This window comes from Limulus polyphemus, unplaced genomic scaffold (genome assembly GCF_000517525.1).
Source record: "Limulus polyphemus unplaced genomic scaffold, Limulus_polyphemus-2.1.2 Scaffold669, whole genome shotgun sequence".
In the NCBI taxonomy this organism is placed as follows: domain Eukaryota; kingdom Metazoa; phylum Arthropoda; class Merostomata; order Xiphosura; family Limulidae; genus Limulus; species Limulus polyphemus.
The window spans coordinates 377,746-386,554 of NW_013666279.1; the positions used below are offsets into that span (position 1 = coordinate 377,746).

At 32.3% G+C, this 8,809-nt stretch overlaps 1 long non-coding RNA gene across 1 annotated transcript in view; it reads right to left on the reverse strand.

Annotated features, from left to right (window-relative positions):
- Positions 1-1,674: 1,674 nt before the first annotated feature.
- LOC111085864 overlaps positions 1,675-8,809 on the reverse strand; it is a 14,753-nt gene continuing 7,618 nt past the window's right edge. Inside the window, exon 3 of the long non-coding RNA XR_002610638.1 lies at positions 1,675-1,759. This is a non-coding gene — a long non-coding RNA (uncharacterized LOC111085864). The remainder of the gene's footprint in view (positions 1,760-8,809) is intronic.

Sequence of the window (8,809 nt, forward strand, 5' to 3'; positions counted from 1 at the left end):
AGCGTTGTAAGTCCGCAGCTATACCGCCCTGCCACTAGGGGCCACGTTTTTCGCACATAACCTGTTAGTACGTACACCAGTAATTGATTTACACGTAGATATGTCTTTTAGAGAATACGATTTTAAATATACTTAAGCTTAACGATGACGCAATGTAAAAATCATGATCCAACGTGGTTGTTATAACAGTAGTTTTTCTTTTTCATTAATACTACTTTCACGTATATAACTGAACTACATTGTTTAAGTAAAAAAGTAAAAAGTTTAAGTAAAAATGAGTTATTAACTAAATAACGGGCCACGATGAGCTTTTTCTTAAAAAAAACAAACACACAGACACACACTGATTTGGGTTTGGTAACGAATGTTAAAAGATTAAGAAAGTAACTGGTTTATCATTTCTCAAATAAGACCTCAATCCTCAAATTATAGACTTGTTTTTATACCGCTCACTACCTATGGGTTCACACATTGGATCATATTAAGTGTTTCGAGATTTTATCTTTTCTCTGTTACGTCACTGGGCGTAATGAACTGACCAAAAAACTGGGCAAAACCATTATTTTTCTATGTAAGACATATAGAGGATTCTGGCAGTACTTGCGATAAGAATAGGATTCTAATTTATTTTATTTTTTTGGATTTGTATTTTATTAGCGCCCACCTCCCCTCCCCCGTAACTGACAGAGTCTTATGTATACAAACTTTAGTCCCGTGATAGATAAAGTTGAATACGGTTTGTGTGTTATGTATGCTGGTTTCTCTGTTTATATGAAATGTAACTAACAAACGTTTTTTTTTAAATCTCTGCATATTTCTTCATTCTATTTTAATAATCTTTATTCGCATTCTATTAGTCAATAATTTTATGAATTATTAAACAGCTAGAGATTCACTAATGTGTAAAAATACGTCCAAAGTATCATCACAAACGTCAGACGTATATCTTTTCTAAACAAGACCACTTGGAAAAGAAAAATTTAATTTTAGATAGTTACAAAGTAAAAAGTAAAAAGAAAACGAACTTTAATACAAAAAGTAACTTAAATTATGAAGTACCATACACTTGTTTGTAAGTAAGCACAAAGCTACACAATGGGCTATTTGTACTCTGTTCACCACGGGTATCGAAACCCGGGTTCTAGCGTTGTAAGTTCGCAGACATACCGCTGTGCCACTGGGGAGTTCTATGTTGTTGTTCGTCGATTTGCTAGAGAAATGTTATTAACAGTTTCATTTTACGGTATTTTTCTGGTAATTCGATGAAAAATTATCAGAAATATTAAAGAAAACTCTAACAAATAATTGTGAGGTTAAATGAGGCAAAAAATACTGGTTAATAGTACAAATCTTAAGATTTGACATATATTTAAAGTAATTTAAGTACTGACAAAATATTTATTGTTTATAATTAATAATTACGATAAATACTTCATATCATTTTACATAATAAACAAATGCACCAAGAAATCTAATAAGTCATTTTCTGTGAAGAATGTGTTTTTCTGGAGTAAGACGCATCCAGGTTCTTAATAATTCCAAATTATTATTAAAATAGCAGAGACCTACAAAAAATATGCAGTCAAAATAGTATCTATATAGCAACAACAGTACTTCTTTAAGTACAGGATTTCTAGAATAATATACAAAAGAATTTTAATCGCATTCACCGAAATCTGTAAGTCCACTTGTCTTAGGCCTAACATTCGTTAAGCCTTTATCAAGTACGACCTAAGTTCGATAAAGAGATAAATTAACACTGAGCTTGTGTACTTCTTAGTTTAGTTAAGGCTAAACTTTACTGTGTTTAATACCATCAGTAAATAAACTTAAAATGTTATTACATGACCTAATGATTGACCTTTTTAAAAACTTTGATAAGTTTTTAATATGTTGTTGTACAAAATGTTCACTGAAGTATATTTACATCCGCCTTATATTTACACCTGTTGAAATGAAGTGCGCGTGCCTGCGCATTTAGATAGCAAGATGCGCGTGCATTTTCAAGACAGACTGAATATTGTTATAGAAGCTTTATAAAAATCGTATACATAACTGTATAGCGAAAACTGTTTCTACAAGTAAGATCTTGTTTTGGAAATACTCTTATTACTATGTTTGTACACTGTATATGTATAAGGATGCTGTAAAGTAAATATTTGTGTGAAGTAACTGACAGACGATTTGCACAAATAGATATCAACAAGTTGTTTTCGTTTTAAAATAATGAGTGTTTGTTTTGCGAGTTTTTGAATTAACGAGCAATGAGCTTCAGCAGAGGGTTTCCTAGTGTGCAGCTGATCACAAATTCTGCACCTGTAAAAATATTTGTACAGTTGAAAATTTACCTATATAAGTAAGTTCGAGTGGATAAATATTAAAAAAAGAAACATACTTAAGATTATGAAATTCCATTCCAGAGTTGATAAATATATGTATTTACTGGAATATTCTTCATTTTTGGATCATTTGTTACTAGACCTGTATATATATATATATATTAGGTGTAATAAGGCATCATGGGTTAAAAAATGATATAGTTAAAATATAATTGTGCAGTTGAAAAAAAAAAACATTAGGAAAAGCTCTGAACTTCAAATACCCAAACTGATAGAAAAGCAAGAGCTTATGTAAGTATGTAAGTATGTAGGCTGAGAGAATACACTAGTGTTGTTGTTTGTTTTTTTGAATTTTGAGAAAAATATTAAGATACTTCCCAAAAAATTGACCGTCACAGTTTAACAACAAACTGAAGTTTTTATTTCTGCTTGTTGCCTTTTTAAAATGACGGTCTTCTAAAAAAAAAAACAAAACAAAACAACAACGGTGGTATGAAAATCTGTAAGTACCTGGATAAGATATTCGTATTATATGACTTCATACTGTACAACCTAGAGGCGCTGAGTATAATTTGTCAAAGGGCTTATTTCAGAACAACAATCACATAAGGATAAAGTTAAAAGTGTGAGAAGTCAAAACGATGAAGGGGAAAATAACCTCTTGATGATATTTTTTGAAGTAAAACACCCACTCTTTGAGCTTGTCTTAAAGCAAGCTAGCAACTTAGATGAAAACTAAAAGTCAGCCTGGTAACGAGTATAGCTGATAAAGTATATTTTCTGACGTTCTTACCTATAAATATCAGAATGCATTGTTTCGTCATTTGTTAATAATATTTCGGGGAAGGTTTAGCCAGCTTTGGAAATTTAGATCAGTCCTAAATCCTTACACTAAGCTAACAATGGAAATCTATCTCTATAATAAATGTAAAAATTATAAAACAAAATATAAATAACAAGACTAGACAAATGAAACATCCGAATCAATAGAACTAGTAAACCTCATTTAGCCAAGAAGGGGTGGGAGGAGCAATCGCTTTGCCTTAAAAATAGCTATATTAAAACCATAGTGTTACAAATAATAATAATAGAAAAGTGATTTTAGATATAGATTGGACCTCATCCCAAGCATAATAAAGGCGAGTTTTAAAATGGTATTATTATTATTATATGAAATAAAATATCACCCCTTTCGGCCGTGGGTGCGTTATAATGTGACGGTCAATCTCACTATTCGTTGGTAAACCAACACCCTGGGGTGCCAGGATATCTCTTGTAAGTTTTGCGACAGTGTTCGGTCATGTGACCTCTTTGTTCCGTACTGTATATATATATATCTGTGTTAGTGTAAACTACTTGTACCCGATGATGACAAAACCTTGTCGAAACGTTGTACATTTGCTGTTATGTTAAACTTATATTAAAGTTTTTCTTCATTATCCACTCAAGCCGTCTCCAAGCATTATTAGTCTCAAAGTGGGTTCCTCTAATCGAAAGTGAATTCCATTGTTCGTTGGTATAAAGTAGACCAAGAGTTGGCGGTGGGTGGTGATGACTAGCTACCTTCTCTCTAGTCTTTCACTGCTAAATTAAGGAGGGCTAGCGCAGATAGCCCTCGTGTAGCTTTGCGCGAAATTCAGAACAAACCCAAACCTTTTGGTATTAATATTTGATCAATTTTATAGAATAAACAAAGTATCCGTTTCCTCGTTTTAATTATTGTATGCACAAACAAAAACAACATTAACTGTCCTAATTACTATCGCTGTACGGAACAAATTTATACAAATCCGTAAAAAAAATCATCAGTTACATAGTTCACATAATGATGAAGCGATAGCAGAACCAAAATTGCTTATTTTCCGTTCGTAAATAGATGTCCCTAGTTCTAAACTGATAGACTTTTTGGCTACTCCAATCGAATAGTGGGATGTGACTATTACTCTTATTATGCATCCATGGCTCAAAAGAATAGAATGCAATTTTGCAGTAGTAAGATGTGAACCATGAATCTTCGGATCCATAGTCCGGCACGTTAACCACTTGGTCACGCCTGGTCATGTATCAAGACCATAAAAATAAACAATGCAATGCGAAATATAAATCGTGAAGATCAACACAGGACTATAGGCTATAAAATAGTTTGAACTAATAGGCTATAAAATAGTTTGAACTAATTTCTAGAAAATGCATAATTAGCCAGGGGAAAAAAAAGCCTGCTTTAGGTATAAATAAAAAAAATAATAAAGATGATAACCTACGTGAAAACATTGGATCAGATTGTGGTGCTTATTGATTGTATTTAAAAAGATAGCCAATGTAAAGTTATGTAAAGTTTCCCTATTTCTTTTTCGATACTCTTTTAGGGTGGAAATAATATTCAGACAAGAAAAGGAAATACAATAAAACACTTCCTGATTGTAAGACTTTTGAATCAACGTCATTGAGAGTGTAAACAAAATTGTGCATTTATATAATGATGTAATATCTTAAATAGGTTTGTTGTGAAAACTTTGAGTTATTTGTTTATTTATGTGAAATGGTGTTACTTTATTTGGTGTAGTTATATGTATGTTACGTTATATGATGTAGTTATATGTACGTTTCGTTATATGATGTAGTTGTATGTATGTTTCGTTATATGATGTGGTTATATGTCTGTTACGTTATATGATATAGTATGTTATATTATATGATGTATTTTTATGTATGTTACGTTATTTGATGTAGTTATATGTATGTTTCGTTATATGATGTAGTTATATGTATGTTTACGTTATATGATGTAGTTATATGTATGTTACGTTATATGATGTAGTTATATGTATGTTACGTTATATGTAGTATGTTACGTTATATGATGTAGTTATATGTATTAAACGTGTACACACTGATGGCTTCTGAAATTTTGTAAATTAATATTAACTCTGATCAAATTTTGTTTGTTTGTTGTCAAGTGCAAAGATGTACAATGTACTTTTTGTATTCTGCCCAGCACGGTGTCGAACTCGAAACTCAGTTTTTAGCGTTACAAGACTTACCGTTGCCACATTAAAAGGAAAAAAAAAACTTTGTAAAGAGCTTTCCGAGCAGAGGAAAATGAAAGTGATACGTTTTTAGTGGCTGCACAAAAGTGTATTATTCTTTTATCAACAACTCTGAAAATATAAAGATGTTGGTTACGCGCAAAACACTAGAGTTCAGAATGCTCTTGGTATTGTGATAACCATGATAAAACTTGCAAAAAGTGCAACTTGATGGTTGTATCTAGTAACCCATAACATTTCATCAACTGTCTTTCATTTCCTGTGGAACTAACTAACAGACTGACGAAAAACCGTGAGAAAAGACCTGAGCTAGAGAATATTGTAGGGCGGGAGATAAAAACCAATTTTCCCAGTCACCATAGAGAACGAAAGTTGGAAGAGGCTTATATCGGATGAATCGCCTAGTAATACAGCAGACAGAAGTATTCCTGCTCTAAACGAGGCCACCTGTGCATTTCCCACCGCAATCGAAAACAAACTCGAAGAGAAGGCATGCTCAGCCAAATACACCGTTCTTCGCTGGCCAAGCCTGTCCGATCCGCCTCTGTGCAATCACATCATTTTGTGTTTACTACTGATTTTGATATAAAGTTTCTTGTTTATAGAATCCTTGAGGCGCAGTTCTTCCAGTGAGAGTAATATTAGCTAAAGAAGTAACTTGAAGTGTTGGAAGAAATTACCTTACTTTATCATTGCTGGTTCTTGTCTGTAAGCATTCCCACAGAGCTAACAAAAAATAGAATTACAGAAAAGAATATAAAAACTTTCCTAATCAGTAAGTTGATGGGAAAAAAATTAATATTATTCGAATTATTGTCCAGTGTGAAGTTTTTATAATTCAGAAACAAAGAGAGAAAACAGGTATTTAATTAAAATTTACAAGGTGTCGTGAAAACTTAAGATGGCATCCTATGTGGTGTTTCTAGTTTGCTGTTGCCACAAGTCGGTCGTTTAGGCCTAATAGAACAAGTGTAATTTCTAATACACTTCATCTGTTGAATTTTCTTTCCTAGCAGTAATAATAATAATATCTATATACATGTTACTAGACATACGCTACAGAGTCTTTATGGCTGAAGCATTACACTGGTATCTTTTGAGTTTAAGGTATTTAAGAGTATAGGAATTAAAACTAAGATGTGTTTGAAGGACAATAAACTGATAATCATACAGCACGTGACAATCTACGACTATGGCCAAACGTTTTGCATCACACGATAATTATCTGATTTGTCTTCGTGAAATAGAATAGAACCTTCTGAATGATATTTTACGGTTTCAGTCTGCAAGGAGGAATCTAATGGATAACTCGACTTTTTTTTAGCGTTTCAGTGAGTCCATGCTTGCGAGGACTAAGGAAGTCTTGAAAACTCATGAAATACAGTGCAAATATTAAGTATTACTAATATGGCTTCTGGTAGACTTTTGCGATATTATTTTATAGTTTCTTTGATTAAATTATTTAAAATAAAATATATATAATTTACGTTCACATATTTTTCTATTTAGATTATGCTTTATTCCTAAAATTTTAGAGCGATACCAAACTTTTAGCTATATCTGTATAAAGCTATATCTTTTAGCTATATTGGTATGAAATCGTGTAGCTTACCAAAGAGTATTCGAGGTGCTGACCAATAGTTTACGTCTTCAAAAGAAACATACACAAACTTAAAGTTGACCATTCTATTTTAGAAGTCGTATTTGTTAACTATAATACGAACCAACTTCCTGTTGCTCAATTTGATCAAGGACCTTTGATCTTCGGCCTGGCATGGCCATGTGGTTAGGGTGTTCGACTTGCAATCTGTGAGTTGCAGGTTCGAGTCCCCATCCTACCAAACATGCTCGACAGTCGAGGCAGTGAAACGTCGGTAAATTCCTTTGTGAGCCAATTAAAATTAATTCGTGGCGTATTCATAGAATAATTATCGGTAAAAGTCAGTTAGGTTAATAACTTCTAATACATAGAAAAGCCAATGCGTTTTGGTAACACTAGGTTCTAACAATGGCTTTTATGTCACGTTGCTTAGCAACAAAAGTATAACCTAATATTGTTATTAGTCTATGTACTGAAAGTATAAAATGAAATGCATAGATAACAAAACTGAAAAAAATATTTGTTGATTTCTTAATTTAGAGTTTCCGTTGATTGAAGAGATTGGTTATATAACAGAAAATAGCTAGCTCTAGGCTAGGTGATCAAACATTACGTATTTACTTTAGGCTCATTATACCAACACTCACTACACTTATAAGGTTTCACGGCACACTACCCTTTCACCAACCCAAATCGTAATGGGAAGACGGTAATCGAACTATTCTATCTGGATAAATGCATTTTACCTTTTACGACTCCTCATATTTCGAGAAATCAACCGGCTTTTATATAGGTTAGATGAAATAAGTTATGGTTCTGAATAGTAAACGAAATAATAATTTTGGAAGCACATTAGGTTTCTGTTGCAGCCAAGCTAAAAACTTGAACAGTCCATTCCTTCTATTTGTCTTTCATTGTGCTCACTTTTAAGACTGAACTAACGAACGATAAATATCAAGAAAAACTTTCATACTTTTATGGTAACAAGGTAACAAATAACAGTTCCGTATTCGTGTCATATGAGAACTTTTCTGCCTCTTTATTGGTCAAGCTTGATTTCGCAAATGTATTTATTTCAGTTAGTTATGAAATGTGAGGTTAGGGTATACTGTGGGGTTGGGTAAGATGGGGGTGGTAGTACTTGCCACGTCATTTTTCACGGGCTATACGCCAGTTACTTTATGATCACGCTTTTAATTAGCATTGATAAATCATTATTAACGAAAAGAGCAGCAAACACTGGTCGATTTTAACATTTTTTTTTCTAAAATGGCGTAAGACAATTCATTAGAAATACATACAATAACAATTTTAGTTTTTTATATATAAAGTAACATGTTTTATTTTTTCAAGCATTCAAGTATGTGAATTGTAACAAAAGTTGAGCGTCATTTTCCCAGCTGAAAGCTCTCATTCACTTGGCAAATTAGTTTGTTGATAACAGAAAAAAAAATCTAAAAACGTAGTGACTCAGTACTGAACGAAGAATAAGTGCTATACTAAAACAGAACATTGTTCCCTGTTTAAATTTGCATATTGTACCGGAAAGCTAAAATTTGAAGTACGTTAAACATAGAGCACTTTTCAGATCATTTATTTTGAAATTTCCGAAACTTTTTATAGAAAAATCTGAAAAAAAGGCAACAAAACGCAGGAAGTAAAGCTGATTAAAATAAAATATTTTATGGTTTTGAAAGAGGAAGAATTCAAGCAATTGTTTTATCAGTTTGTGAAGAAAGTCTAAACGTTATAGAACAAACAAATCAGGGATTTATATCTGATATCCTTTTAAGCTAAGCTTTTTTTTTTTTAATTCACTCATT